Here is a 15,243-nt window from a genome sequence, read left to right on the forward strand (position 1 = left end):
ACAAAATTATGACAGGCTTTACTGTTTTGGCTAAAGGCTGGATGGAAGAGAGAGTAGAGGTAGGTCAGTGCTTCCAGGAAAGATTACAATCTTGCATTTCACCAGGGGATGGGTCCCTTTTTAATCAGAGTTAAAGTATAGTATTTACATTGACCCATGGATAAATCAACCTTTTTTCTTATTTTTCTTACTTGCGGTTTGTTTTTTAATTTTGATGTATTGTTATGTACTTTTTAACCATGTTTTACTGTTTAATTTTATAGTTGGGAGGGAGATTTAGGGTTTGTTGTTTTTATTGTTGTATATTGTATTAACTCTGCTGTTACCCCCCTCAATCCTCAAAGTGGAAGAGGTGGGATATAAATAAATAATAATAATAATAATAATAATAATTGTTTTCCCACATGGAAAACAACAAGAATGAAGTATATGAATTCCTCTTACATGCAGAGTCCCCACTTGAGCAAGAACCCTAATTTTCCATCATCCTTGTTCATATGAAGAGTCTTGACATACACAGATATGTTTCTTCATCAGATACCTTGCTTTCTATATGTAGAGTAGTGACAGAGGAAGTGGTGGAACTCACATCTTCGCTAAAATTGAATAAGTAAGGCATACACAGGGCTTTTGGATTTGCTCCCTCTTGTAGCCACCAAAAGACAACCCACTGACTTTTCTGAGCTGAAAATTGCAAGCCTCTAGTATGTGAAACTAAAGTTCTTAGACTGGGGGTGCTGTGAAACCTTTGCAAATAATAACAGCAACAACTGTTTCCATGATATGAACCCCTGTGGTTTAACGACTCAATAGCACGTATATATGTATCTAAGTCATTGATAAATTAGCCTGCAGAAAAGGCTATGATACTTGCTTGGGTATTCTAAAAACGTTAGACTTGTTATTTTGGGCAGACCAGCATTCTTGTATCTCAATGAGATGGTTGACAATAGTGGCCTAGAGAAAGCACATAAGAATCTAAACAGAAAACTGTGACACTAATTCTTTAACACTGAGGACAACGTAAAGCAAAAATAAAAAGGAACACAGAAGCCACCTTTAAAGCATATATCTTGCATTGTTCTGAAAGCTTTTGCCCACTCATGCTGTTTCAAGTCAAGCTAATCCATTTTATTCCGTTTTCTATCTCAAGACTACTCATTGTCCCTGTTCATAAGAGGTTTCCATTAAGTCCACAGTGAACCACTATGAGCTGTTTACAGGGCTGACCCACAAGTTGATTTTCAATTTATATTTTTAAATGTGATGGACAAATCCCATCTCAGCCTGCCCTATCTTTTTATCATCTCCTTCCAGAGTAGACAAGTCTTAAATCTGTCCTCCCTTACTGCTTCCTTTCTCTTTACCCATCATATGTGCTTGTTGCTGCATGCCTTCAAATCATTTCCAGCTTATGATGACCCCAAGTTGAACCTATCATGGAGTTTTCTTAGCAAGATTTGATCAGAGGAAATTTGCAATTGCCTTCCTCTAAGGCTGAGAGAGAGTGATTTGTAGAAGGTCAACTAGTGAGCTTCCATGGCTGAATGGCGATTTGAACCCTAGTCTTCCAGAGTCCTAGTCAACATTGAAGCTACTATATCATGTTGGTTCTCTTGTCATATGTCACTGGCACTGACAGGGCCAGCCCAAGATATTTTACTGCATGAGACAAACTGGCCCTCCTTGCTTCTGTTATTGCCTTCCAATACTGTCCCATAAGGCCTTGGGAATCCCTCTCTCATTCAGCTGTTGCTGAGTGACAAAAGCTAAAAGTCCTTCAGCAAATTACCTCATGAGTCACTGCTGCAAACTATTACATTGTAATGAAATGTAGCCCACCCCACGTAATGCTGATGCTTTTCCTGGCATGATAACCAGAGCTAACATTAATAACATCTGAACTGCTTTGCCTTTGAAATTGCAGTGCAGTGCAACATAACACAGATGCAGGAAACATGATGCTTAACCCTCCTCAATAGCTGAGAGAAACTTGCTGAGGTTTAAGTGCTCCCTCTAATGTTTGCACTAAACCTTCATTGTAGAGAGTGTGTGGAATTGCCTGAAACCATGGGGGAAGTGACTGATTCCTTCTCCTCTGTCATGATAAGTACAACAGGAGATGACTCATGCTTATCGAATGGGTCAGTTATCTTTCTTGGAATGTGCGTCATGTCAGAAGGTTTATTGCACTGAATGTGGCTCAACTGCAGTCACAAATCTTGGGGAAAACTGAATGTGTTCTTCCTTGTGAAAGTGATGATAATTTTTCTGTATGCTGAAAGGAACATTGGCTCATCCATCTGATGCTTTTGTCTCATTCAGCATAAACTATATCTGAAAGTTTGTATCTAGTTATGGAGATTTGCACACAGCTAAAAAAATCAACGTACCACTGCTGAATTTAATTCAAATTCAGGATACATCTGGATACTGTCACACCACCTGGATGCATCCCGGGTCGAAGCCTTGCTCAGCCAGTACTTTTTTGACATTGTGAAGCTTCCAACTGAAAAAATTGGCCTCAAGAGTGAGGCTTTGACCCAGGATGCATCCGGGTAGTGGCATCCCACCTAGATCAGTGGCAATTTGGGTATGATAACATCTGGGGGCATCCTGGATCCAGAATTGAAGCTGGAAGAGGTAAGCTGTCTTATTTGCCCAAGTAATAAGCTCCTTAGTATCACTGATTTCCCCCCCCCCTTGATTCACTTCATCTATGGAACAGGAAGTGGTTTCTTGAGAAGAGGATTATTTATTTATTTTTTTAAGTTAGTGCAGCCAAAAAGATTCCCAGAATAGCTTACAATTTTTTTAACAGTTACTTGCCTTCAGGCTTGCAATCTAGTAAGTCTAGATGGCATGCAAGGAAAAGGGAATGTCAGTGAGAGAGGAGACTAAGGCCTGTTACAGACTGCCAAAATAAAGCTGCTTCAGGTCTCTTTGGAGGTATGCTATTTAAATGATGCATGGGTCCTAAGAGTCCGGAGGTCGCGCCAAAGTCACACTCCATTCCTAAGCACTGGAGGGCAGCTTTGGTGCAGCTTCCGGATTCTTAGGATGCATGCATAATTTAAACAGCATACCTCCAAAGAGAACCAAAGCAGCTTTATTTTGGCCGTCTGTAACAGGCCTAAGTTCAGCAGGTGCTGGCTGTTCTTCTCTCCCTCAGAGGCCACAGCTGTGGTAGCTGGAAAGAAGGGATGTTCTCTCGTCTGCTGATGGGATCAAGACATGATGGAACTGTGCTGGAGTACAGATGTCTTGTATTTTAGGATACATTACCCTTTCATAGTAAACTCAGGCAAGAAGAGGTGGCAGAAACAAAGGCAAAATGGACCACTGGGAAACAATAGGAACACCTGCCCATACATCCTTAGGGGCAGGAAATCCCCTCTGAACAATTCAATGAGAACTGGGCATTTTATGTATCTTGCACAATACTGGGTATAGAAAGAGTAGAATTAAGGTGGTAGAAGAGAGACTGCCCATCTTGGAGGAGAGACAGCCTAGTGGTGAAATTGAAATTAGCCACAACATAAAGTATTATACCATTATTTTATTGCCTGAACAATGTAGCCCTTAATACTGCCTCTTAAAAGCTGCAATTTCCTGGCATTTTAGAGCTTTAGTGGCCATGTTACTCCAAAAGGTTTTTCGTTAATGGATTTATACTCAAGATCAAAACTTAATCTTCTGTGATGAGAACTATTTATTTGTTTCTGGTTTATCCTGTAATATCAGCTTCTGAATGTTGGCACCTTTCTACAGCCCAGACTATAGGTCCTACAAATTACAGGCTTGTAACTTTTATTCTACTCCCCCCACCCTCTTTTTTAACATTTCAAAAGTTCTATCAAAGTATGGGGACTTGAGTGAAAGAGTGACAGCAATGAAGAACTACTTAGCTCTATTTTGGGCTGTTTCTCCTTTCAAAATTGTTTTCAGAAGTTTGGTTTCTTTCATCAAGTTGAAAGAAGTAGGGACCTTTATCTTCTGCCTTGCAGGATAAAAATCAGGTTGTGATGGGGGTGCGTGGATAGCTTGTAGTAGAAAAATAACTATGGCCCGGTTCAAACTGGTGCTTTGCGCCGGCCTGTCCATTTACTAGGGTTGTGTGGGGGCAGAGTGTCCTCACGCCCCACAACCCTCATATGTGGTGGCAGCGTCATCATGGTGGCCTCCATGATGATGTCACACACGGGCCATGTCCAAATGGTGTGGCGCGTGCATGACGTCTTTGCGCCACCCCAGGCCGCTTATGGCAGCCTGGGCACGGTGTGGGAAGGAGCTCCAAAATGGAGCTCCTTTTGGGCGCCGCATCATTCCCAAAGCAAGCAAATGGCTGCAGGAACAACCAAATGGCTGAGACCCCTTTCTCCCATGGCTGTGGCTCCCTGAGTGTCCAGGGGCATGAAACTCCAAGAACACCCCATGAAGCTCCAAGGACACCCCTTTTCTGTGCCATGGAGAAGTGGCATTTTGCCACTTCTCTGTGGCCTAGAAAAACTTTGGATTGGGGCCGCACAGCTGCTGGTGAGGCTGCCCTGCCTCCAACCTGGAGATAAAAGGGGCGCTATAGACCCACCTGTACCATGCCTATAGTTCAAAGATTAAACAGTCTGTCTTTCACACCAATCTAGCTGTCAAGATGAATGTCTTTTTATTTTAAAAAGTCAATTTTAACATTTAATAATCCATTTTAAAATTTCATTAGAAATTTAATTTCATTAAAATATTGGTGAAAACACACAACATCATGAAATGTATGGCTTGGCCCCTGATTTTCAGATAGGGAAAAAAGACTTTCAACAGAAATACATAAAAGTTAAGAAGAAGAATAGAATAATCTATCTCCAGAGAGGCTAGTCTGAGAAGTGAACAACTGAAGGGAGGGATAGGAAAATCAGGTAAAATGTTCATATGGTGAGGAGGAAGAGAGCAGCCTCCACTTCCTAGTCTGCCAATTTGCCATGACAAAGCCAGGAATGTGGGATGTATATTTTAAACAGTATCTATTCTATTGACTTCCACGCCATGAACAGAAAGAGCTTCTGCTTTCTTCAGTTAACACTAGCCTGTGGGGACCACTGTTTTGTGGGTGCACAAAGGCTAATAGGAACATTTGAAGTTTTTCAATCACTGACATAAAGATTTTCAAGGAACAGCAAAACCTGGGAACTTGTTGCTTTTTTAAACAACGTTTTAATATAAATTTATGGTTAACCAGTTCTTTTCCAATTTATTTACAACAAACAGAACACTAAACAACAAAACCAACATTGTAATAAAGGGTAAATGTAATCCAAAGTTCTTCTTCTGCCTCTGTAATTGAAACATAAATTTGGATTATAGTTTGACTGATGGGTTCCCCTGACATCTTATTGACATTATTTGGACACACAGGTGGGTTACAGACAACTGAAAGGCGGCGGCCTGTACCAGCCCCTTTCCCCGGTCTATCGGGGCGTCAGCGGCAGAACGACAGCCGCTGAGGCCCCAATCTGCCGCTTTCTGAGCCGCGGGGAAGTGGCAAAAGGCCACTTCCCTGCAGCCTGGAAAGGGGTATCCTTGGGGCTTCAAGCCCCAAGGACACCCCGCAGCGGCATGGAGGAGGAGAAAGGGGCCGCTTGGCCCCTTTCTCCTCTGTGTTGCTGGTGCAGCTGTCTGAAGGCTGCGACCAGCGATGCAAACCAGGAAGGAGCTCCAAAACGGAGCTCCTTCCTGCTCCGTGCAAAGGGCGCATTAAGCGCCCTTGCGCGGAGCGATGACGTCACGTCCGCGCTGCCTCATTTGGAGGTGGCACATTTGTGACGCCATCATGGCAGCGGCCATGTGGAACAGCCGCCACCATTTTGTGTGCATGGAGCGCGTACTAGGGTTAGGGTGTGCGGAAGCACCGCCCCTTCCTAACCCTAGTACGTGCTCGTCGCATACTAATATGGCGGTGTGTAACCCGCCACAGATGTGTTATTCTGGAATATCAGCCTGCAAAGAGATCCTGTGGCACTTTTGAGATTAACTGTGCAAAAGAAATTGTAGCATAAATTTTAATAGAATGTTAAGAATGTTTGTTGAGGGACAAAGGAAGGTGGAAAGATATTACCTAATGCCAGGGTGACTGAATGACCATATGGATGGTGGAAAGAGTTTTGAAATGTGGTGTGTCCAGAATGGAACCAGAAAAGTGATATGATAAACTGGCTAAGAGCAGCCTCATGGGGCTGGAGTATTAGTCAGTGTTATAATCTGTAGTGTGTCAGGAAACTATTATCTCAGTTCAACCAATTGTTGATGGATTGGAGTTTGTGAAAATATTGTAATCCAGCTGTTTCACTTCCTATCTTCCTTTGCAATTTGCAATTAATTGTAATTCAGCTGTTTCTCTTTCCAATATTTCTTTGTAATGAGAAATTACAAACAACTGAATTACAATATATCCATGAACTAGTTTTCTGTTGCACCTGAGAATAGGACACAGAGCAACAGATTCAAGATACAGGAAAGGAGATTACACCTAACCTTTAGGAAGAACTTCCTGGCAGTAAGAGCTGTTCGATGATGGAATATGTTACATCATATGGAGGAGTCCCCTTTGGAGGTTTTTAAACAGATGCTGGATGGCCATCTGTTGGGAGTGCTGGGACTAAAGAGACAGGACCCCTGTGAAAAGTGGAAAAACCACAAATAAGAAAACCCTACATTTTGATCCTGAGAGACCACCTTTCTTTGAATGTCTAGGTCTTCCAGCACAATTTTGTGGTCAACATCTGCCAAGAGTAAACCATAGAATCATGCTGGGGGCCCTAAAAATGTCTAGAGAAGTGCTTTCTCTAGTAATCTCTAGCTCTTCCAGCATAACTCTATGGTCAATTTCCAGCCAAATCTCTCTGGAGGACCTAGGAATTCCTAGACAGGACATATTAATCACATCTGTAATGATCAAAACTGCAGAAATCAAAGCCGCAAATGTGGAGGACTGATTGTAATGTATTTTACATTTGTAACTCAGTTTGGCTTTTCTTTTTTTTTCTGTGCTAAGTGAATCACTTACGCCACTGAAGTAGATCAACTTTACCTCTTCACTGGCTTGTGAAAGAGTTGCTGAGTCCCGCTACCTCTTACTTGACCTGCTGTTCCATGCTGCAAGCTGTATGACAGCTATCTCTCTGAAGGTGTATAATAATCAACAGGACATAATAAGTTATTTTGGTGAAGATTTACCATTTACACTGCTTCTTTCTGTGAACTGCCAGCTGCATATTAGAGAGGGCATTGCAAATTCCACAATGCAATTATTGCCATCTTCAGAAAATTCTGATTCCAGGAAATAACAAATGGGTACATCACATGCATTATTAACTGAGTACTCTGTGACATCTTTATTTTGTACATGCATGTATGCATGAGCATTTCCCCTTTTTTTCAAAGTCTAAAGAAAACAGACACACTCAGATAAGAGATTGAGGTAATAATGGAGAAAAGGATTCTTTATTATTTTTATTAGCTTTCCTCCAAAACTTGATCGATGACAAAAGGAATTCCAGTCAAGAGCAGTACAGGAAAAAGTGATCTATGGCAAGTGAAACAGGCATTTATATGGATGCTGTTATTATCTGCCTTCAAGTTGACTCTGATTTATGGTGATCCTATCCTAGGTTTTTCTTGGCAAGATTTCTTCAGAATAGGTTTGAAATTGCCTTCCTCTTGGACTGAGAGAGTGTGACTTGCCGAAAGTCACCCAGTAGATCTTCATGCCTGAGCAGGGATACAAAATTTCACTTCCAAAGTCTTAGTCCAACATTCATGCTACTACTCTGTGCCTGAAGATTTAATCAGAGAGGTATGTCACTGATTTTCCCTGAGGCTGAGAGAATGTAACTTGCCCATGGTCACTCAGTAGATTTTCATGGCTGACCAGGAATCCAAACTCTGGTTTCCTAGAATCCTTACCTATTCAGGGAACTGGACAGAGGAAGCATGCCCTTGTTTGTTCTTCTCAACCTCTCAGTGGCTTTCAATACCATTGATCATGGTATTCTTCTGATCTGTCTCACTGGGGTGGATTTGGAGGGACTGTCCTATGGTGGGCTCCATTCCTCCCTGCAGTGGGAAACCAAGAAGGTGGTTCTGGGGGATTCCTGTTCAACCACTGGGTTCTGTTTTGTCCCCCATGCTATTTAACACATGCACAAAACCACTAGGAAAGGTTGTCTGGTATTTTGGGATGTGGTGTCATGAATATGTGGATGGTACCCAGTTCTCCTACTCTTTTCTGCCCCAATCCAAGCAGGCTCTCTTAGTTTTAAACTGGTGCTTGTAAGGGACTGGATGATGGCAAACAAACTGAAACTTAATCCAGAGGAGACAGAAGTTCTCCTGGTCAGTCAAAAGGTAAATCAGGGGAATAGGGATTCAGTGTTAGATGGGATAACACTCCCCCTGAAAACACAGGTTCACCATTTGGGTGTACTTCTGGATTCAGATTTGAACCTGGAGGCCCAAATTTCTGCAGTGGCCAGGAGTCCTTTTACATAATGAAAACCACCCGTGCCAGACCTGGAATAGCAGTACATGCCTTAGTTACGTCCTGTTTGAACTATTGTAATATGATCTACTTGGGGCTGCTTTTAAAGAGCATTCAGAAATTTCAGCTTGTTCAAAGAGCTTCAGCCAGAAATAAATGGAACAGATTACAGAGCCCATACTATTTCTCTGTTAAAACAGCTTAGCTGGCTGCCATTTTCTTCCCAGGCACAATTCAAAGTGCTGGTTATGATATATAAAACCCTATATGGCTCAGGTCTAGACTATCTGGGAAACTATGTCCTGTTACAGACTGCCAAAATAAAGCTGTTTTGGGTCTCTTTGGGGGTATGCTATTTAAATGATGCATGGGTCCTAAGAGTCCGGAGGTTGCACCAAAGCCACGCTCCATTCCTAAGCACTGGAGCGCAGCTTTGGTGCAGCTTCTGGATTCTTCGGATGCATGCATAATTTAAACAGCATACCTCCAAAGAGACCCGAAGCAGCTTTATTTTGGCAGTCTGTAACAGGCCAGAATTTCCATGCATGTTCCTGCTTGGGCCCTGAGATCATCAGAAGAGGCCTGTCTCTCAGCCCCACCACCATCTCAAGCATGATTGTTTTGAAGGTCTTCTTGGTGGCTGCCCCTAGACCCTGGAAATCTCTTTTCAGAAAGGCTAGAATTACCCTCTCCCTGCTGCCCCTCCATTGGCAGGCAAAACACTTTTATTCTAACAGGCTTTTAATGAAAAAAGTTTTTAAAGAATAGCCTAGGGAGTGCTAAATTGTTTTAAACTGTACTGTTCAAAATAGCTTTTTAATCTTTTTCAGTCAGCCCTCCATATTGGTGGGGGTTTGGTTCCGGAGCCCCCTCCCTGTTGATACCAAATATCATGGCATCTCAAGCCCCATCATCATTAACGGACACTGACATGCACATGGCTGCATTGATGTGGCTGTGTGCATGAGCCACCATTGACAAGAAAGGGGCAGGGCCATGCACAGGTGCTCCAATTCATGGATGGCTAGCTTTCCGATATGGAGGGTTGAATATTGTAACATTTTATCCTTTGAACTAGAGATTTTAAATGTTTTAATATTGTACCTAGTTTAATTCTATGCCAATCTTCTTCTTCTTCTTCTTTTTGATGTTTTTAACCATATTGCTCTTTTAAAAATCAAGCTCCTCAAGGAGAGGAAGATGGGATACAAATAAATTTAACAACAATAACTCTCAAACTACTACACCATGCTGGCTCTTATTTTTTTATGGATACTATTTTTATGTTTTCACTTGGAATTGATTTATTCGGGAGATGCTTCAGCTGTGAGAATGTGTCCGACTTTCTCTGTTTTTCACAGTGTTTTGCATTTACAGGTCCTCTGGAAAGACTTAGAAGAATGCTGAAGAAACCATGACATTAACAAAGCTACAGGAACAAAACACATTTCTCCTCTATAAACAGGCTGCTGAGATGATTTTGCACCTTCTTTCATGAAATGTGGGAGGAATAATGCAGCCTTTTGATGGCAAATTTCCTTTTGAGAAGAAAGAACTGGAGTCTTAATACATGGAAGTCAACATTGCAAAAGGTGAAGTTTGAGAAGGACATTTGAGATTAAAAAGGGATGAACAGAAGAGACCAGTCAATATGACAGCTGATGAAAACTAGTACATAGTCCAGTATCCAACAAGAAAGATCATCCTCTGATCTGTTTTAAATCCACTTTTGTTTTACAAAAACAATTCAAAATTGTAATAGAACATATCCCCACAATGAGTGTACCCCTTACCATGCATTTCTCAAGAAATTTCTCTGCTCCTAATATGTAACACTCTTACTTTAACACAGTGGGCACATATTTTACATGGTACTCATTTGATGGTGAAATATATTGTCTTGCCAGTAGTGATGTATCTAGTAGTTAAATACAAGGGTGACCTTTTCAGGATGAATTGGCCATTTCAGGCAGCCAACTTGGAATGTCATGAAAGGGCAGAAATTTCTTAGTTTTTTAAATAAATTACAATTAAATCTGTCCTAAGAAAGTGGAGAGATGCTTGTGAGATTTCTTGCTCAGATGCCAAAGTAATTTGGCTTATTAGGATATTATGCAACTAGCCCTGGGAGGTGTATTTCTGCCTCAGGCAGCAAAATGTCTTCAGCTAGTCCTGGTTATATACCAACTAAGGGAATTATATATTTAAGGCAAGCATGGCATTCCTCAGTCCAGTTGGTGAGTCTGTGGATGTTTAAATACGGATGTTCCAGGACCAGCCATATAACACCTATATTGCAAGACCTACATTGGCCGCCCATTCACTTCTGGGCACAATACAAGGTGTTGGTAATGACCTTTAAAGCCCTAAATGGCTTGGGCCCAGGGTACTTGGAGGACCGCCTCTCCCCATACAGTCCGCCCCGCACTCTCAGATCGGGCGAAAAACATCTTTTAAGAGTTCCTAAGACAAGGTATGTGTCTTCTTCTCAAAGGGCTTTCTCCATCATGGCCCCTCAGACCTGGAACTCTTTGCCCGACGAGCTCCACTCAGCAACCTCTCTAGATCTAATTTGAAGACCTTTCTTTTCCATCAAGCCTTCCCCAATACCCTAATACCATCCTTTCTCTCCCTTGTTGCATATTGTTTGATCCAGCTATTTTTGTTGTACGGTTTTAATTGGTTTTAGATTGTGAATGATTGTAAGGAATGTTTTTAGATTATTCTGCATTGTTTTAATTGCTATGGGTGGGTTTTTTGTATTGTTGGGATATGGGTTGTTATATTGTCTTTGATGGAGAAGTTGTAAACCGCTGTGATCTGCAAGAAATAGCAGTATAGAAATGAAATTTCATTCATCATTCATTCAAGTATGGCAATTGGCTGCCTATTTAATTTGGTTGAAATGCCTGCATAAAGATGGAGCAAGAGCTCCAGATGGACTGAAGAATGTCATGCTTGACTTAGTCCAATAGAAATGTTACTATTTTGAACTACAGTCAGCCCACCATATCCATGGATTCTTTATCCACAGATTCAAGCATCTATAGCATGAAAATATTCAACAAATATAAAAAAATTATAAATAGCACACCTTGATTTTTCCATTTGCATATCATTTTACTACACCACTGTATTTAATGGAACTTGAACATCCACAGATTTTGGTATCCATGGGTGGTCCTAGAACTAAACTCTAGCAGGTACCAAGGCCCACTGTACATCCCTAAATATAATGGTTCCCAAACTTTGGTCCTCCAATGTTTTTGGATTTCAGCTCCCAGAATTCCTGGCTGTTAGCTAAGCTGGCTAGGGTTTCTGGGAGTTAAGGCCCAAAACACCTAGAAGAACAATATTTGTGAATGACTGCTTTAATCATTGCTGTTAGATTCAGAAATCATGATGTAACTGTATGAGGGCCATCACAGAACTGTACCCTATTCTTCAGTGCTGACTACCTCTGACAGGTATTGCATTCTGTGTCAGCAGGGCAGTGAATCTGCTCCAGGTTCTAGCTCAAACTTTAAAGGAGCCATCCAAGATGTAGAACAGTAGCCCACAAATAGTCTGACATCTTAGATATCTGTCAGACTAAAACCTAGAACAAACTAAGACCCACAGAGGCAGAAGCCACTGTTGAGCATGAAGTGTGTAGCAGAGTATCAACACAAAACCAGTAGGCATGATTGAAGACACAGTATAGCCATCCAGATTGTACTACGTTGTTGTACTACGACTTCTCTAATTTCCAAGATGTATACTAGCTGGAAAATGGGAATTGTTGACTAAGACATTTGGAGGATGCCAGGTTGTGATGTTTGATATGAAGAATTCTTAGGTTGAGAGAAAAGAACAGCTAGGAAACGTACCTGCATTTGTGAACAAAGTTATCACAGTCTTTCTCAGAGGATGGCATTTGTCGTTTATGCAAGACAGTGCCAAGCTATTCTCCTTATGACTTTTTCAATATTCATTTTTAATGCCACCTAACCTTGAGTAGCCTTTCAGGAAATAACCTAAATAAATCACAAAGAAGACCATTCATTCTTTTAAAACTGCCAGAATTGTTCTTGCTGAAATGAAATTTTATCTCTACACTAGGAGATGAAGTTCACAAGAGGCTATTTCTGAGGTATTTGAACACTTCTAGAAGGATTATCTGAGGTGACTTTGAGATGCAGTGGTATCTTTGCACCAGCTGTTCTTTGCTAAACTCTCCTAGAGGCATTGTGAGGAAGACATTTAGTAGGTATTTATTTGAGCCCCAATTCTTTATTGCATTTGCAGCTGTCAGGTAACACAAATTATTCATCCTAGTCTTTTTCTAGACATGTTGACATTGTGGGCCAAATTGTTGCTTTAGCTGGGTTGGGTGAAATCATAATCTATCATTACATAGTTGCAAGCCAGGCATCTCCCTCCCCCTTTCAGGCCTGAAAATCATTTTTCATTGAACTCCCCCCACCCCTGTCTATTTTCTTTATAGCACTGAAACAATCTCCAGATATTTACCCATCCTCTGGTACCCAAACACCTACTAAGCACCAGTACAGATCTGATAGCACCATGCCAGTAGACCTTTCCCTGGCATGTTCAGTGCCTTTAAGGCTAAAAAAAATCCCACATCTCCTTTCTCATCTTTTTAATTTTGAAATTGTGTTGTTAATGAATCTTCCAAATACATAGGAAAGAGTTAACATCAAATTCTAATGATAAATATTAGCTCCTCCTTTCAGCCTACTGTGTTCACCCTGGTCCTGTATAAACTACTTTCTCTGCCTCAAGGCAAAGAACCTTACTTTGGGGAGGTAAGCAGAGTATCCCCTGCAGCACAATGAATCTTTCTTGTCAGAAAAAATGATAATGCATGGAAAATTCTCTAAGGCCTTCAAGGGCCTGGAACTAGCACTTAGAATGTTAAGTTTGAAAATTAATTTGATCATGTAAAGCATTAGAAATTGAGAGATAAATGCATCACCACAAATTCAAATAACTGAAATAGTCTGATTATTTGAATTACCATCAGTTAACTTGTGTTTTAAAACATTAGTGGATTTACAGAGGATGGCATGGAAAATTTTACCATTGATTCTCAGTGTATGTTTTGTTATTGGTATTGCTAAAAGTGCTTTTTTTTTCATTTTAAAGTCACCTTCCTCCAATGTGGAATTGTTCCCCAAGATGGATGATATATACAAACCTTGGCTGGGGATGGTGAGACTTAGGGGCAGTACAGAATGGCACTTTGTGCCGGCTTGACTGCGAACTAGGGCTGTGGTAGAGCGGAACGTTCACATGCTCCCAAACCTTACTATGCTCCCTGGGCACCATCTTGGCACATGCCCATCCATACGAGGCGTGTCATGATGATGCACGTGTGTCACAGCACCCAAATGGCGCTGGCTGGAAGAGGCGTCATGATGATGCATGAGTGCCACTATGGCACCCCTTCCAGGAAGCTGCTTATAGCAGCTTCTGTTTGCTCCCAAGAGGGAGCGGATCATTGCTGCGGTGTGCAGTTGCCACAGCAACAATCAGGGGCAAACAGGGGCAGTGTTTAGCTATTCGTCTGTTGAGCCCCTAAGTTCAACACTTCTGGAAATTGTCAGGTTAGAAAAACATAAAAATAATTAACCAAGTTGCCTAGCAAAAGTTGCCTAGCACTGTTTGGGGGACAATCAATAGTCTAAGGGAGTCAATGCATTCACCCCAAATAATAATAGATAACATTATTTATTGAAGAATAATATACAACAGTATTATTCATTCATCATTATTACAATATCTAATAGAAAGCAGAATAGAGAGTATAATTAAAGAGAATCACAGCACAAACACCACTTCCCAGAAAGACACACAAAACACTGGGGAAAGGCATCAGACTTCCAGGCCTAAATGGCCAGACATTCTGTAAGTCCCTTCACCAAAAAATAGAAAGAAAGAAAGAAAGAAAGAAAGAAAGAAAGAAAGAAAGAAAGAAATCCTATCAAACTGGGACTCCATTTTTTTATTCTCAATTTTTCTTCAGTCCCAGATCTTCAGTACCTTCAGAGCCATTCTGCTGGGTTTTGCTGCCTCACAGTAGAGCCATGTAATGAATTTCTTCCAGTCCTAATACTTCATCTTCTCTGACCTTCCTGTCTTAATGAATCTTCCACATGAAGAACCATTTAACAAATACTGCAGACTGGGACAGCCAGAAAAATCAGCAGTAGCAGAACATGTTACAAAACATCCTGGGCATAAAATACTGTTTGAAAAAACTGAAATTCTGGACCATGCCAGCCAGTGCCATGTCAGGATGCACAGGGAAGCCATTGAAATCCACAAACATTTGGATAATTTCGACTGGAAAGTAGAACCCTTAAAGTGAACAAAATTTGGCTACCAGTCCTGAGGAATAGCAAAATAAGGACTCAGCAAATGCAAATGGGAAACCATTCAGAGTCAGGGGCTTTCCCAGCAGATAATGATCACCAATTAGCAGATATTAATTCTCTTTTGCATTAGCCTCCCAGCCTGAGGCTGGCCATCAGCAACAGAACAATACACATGCAGATCACTCCTGCATTCCCAGGCTCACTCCAGGCAAGCGTTCTCTGAAGATCCCAGCCCCAGATGCTGGTGAAACGTCAGGAAGAAAATCTTCTAGAACATGGCCACATAGCCCGAAAAACCCACAAAAAACTATTTAACAAAATTGTTAAATTACAATA

The 15,243-nt window shown here is 41.3% G+C and overlaps 1 long non-coding RNA gene across 4 annotated transcripts in view; it reads left to right on the forward strand.

Annotated features, from left to right (window-relative positions):
• LOC121924459 overlaps positions 1–15,004 on the forward strand; it is a 92,679-nt gene extending 77,675 nt beyond the window's left edge. For all 4 annotated transcript variants that reach the window (XR_006102603.1, XR_006102604.1, XR_006102605.1 and 1 more), the window contains one exon: positions 9,905–15,004. This is a non-coding gene — a long non-coding RNA (uncharacterized LOC121924459). The remainder of the gene's footprint in view (positions 1–9,904) is intronic.
• The last annotated feature ends 239 nt before the right edge of the window (positions 15,005–15,243 follow it).

Source organism: Sceloporus undulatus, chromosome 2 (assembly GCF_019175285.1).
Source record: "Sceloporus undulatus isolate JIND9_A2432 ecotype Alabama chromosome 2, SceUnd_v1.1, whole genome shotgun sequence".
Lineage (NCBI taxonomy): Eukaryota > Metazoa > Chordata > Lepidosauria > Squamata > Phrynosomatidae > Sceloporus > Sceloporus undulatus.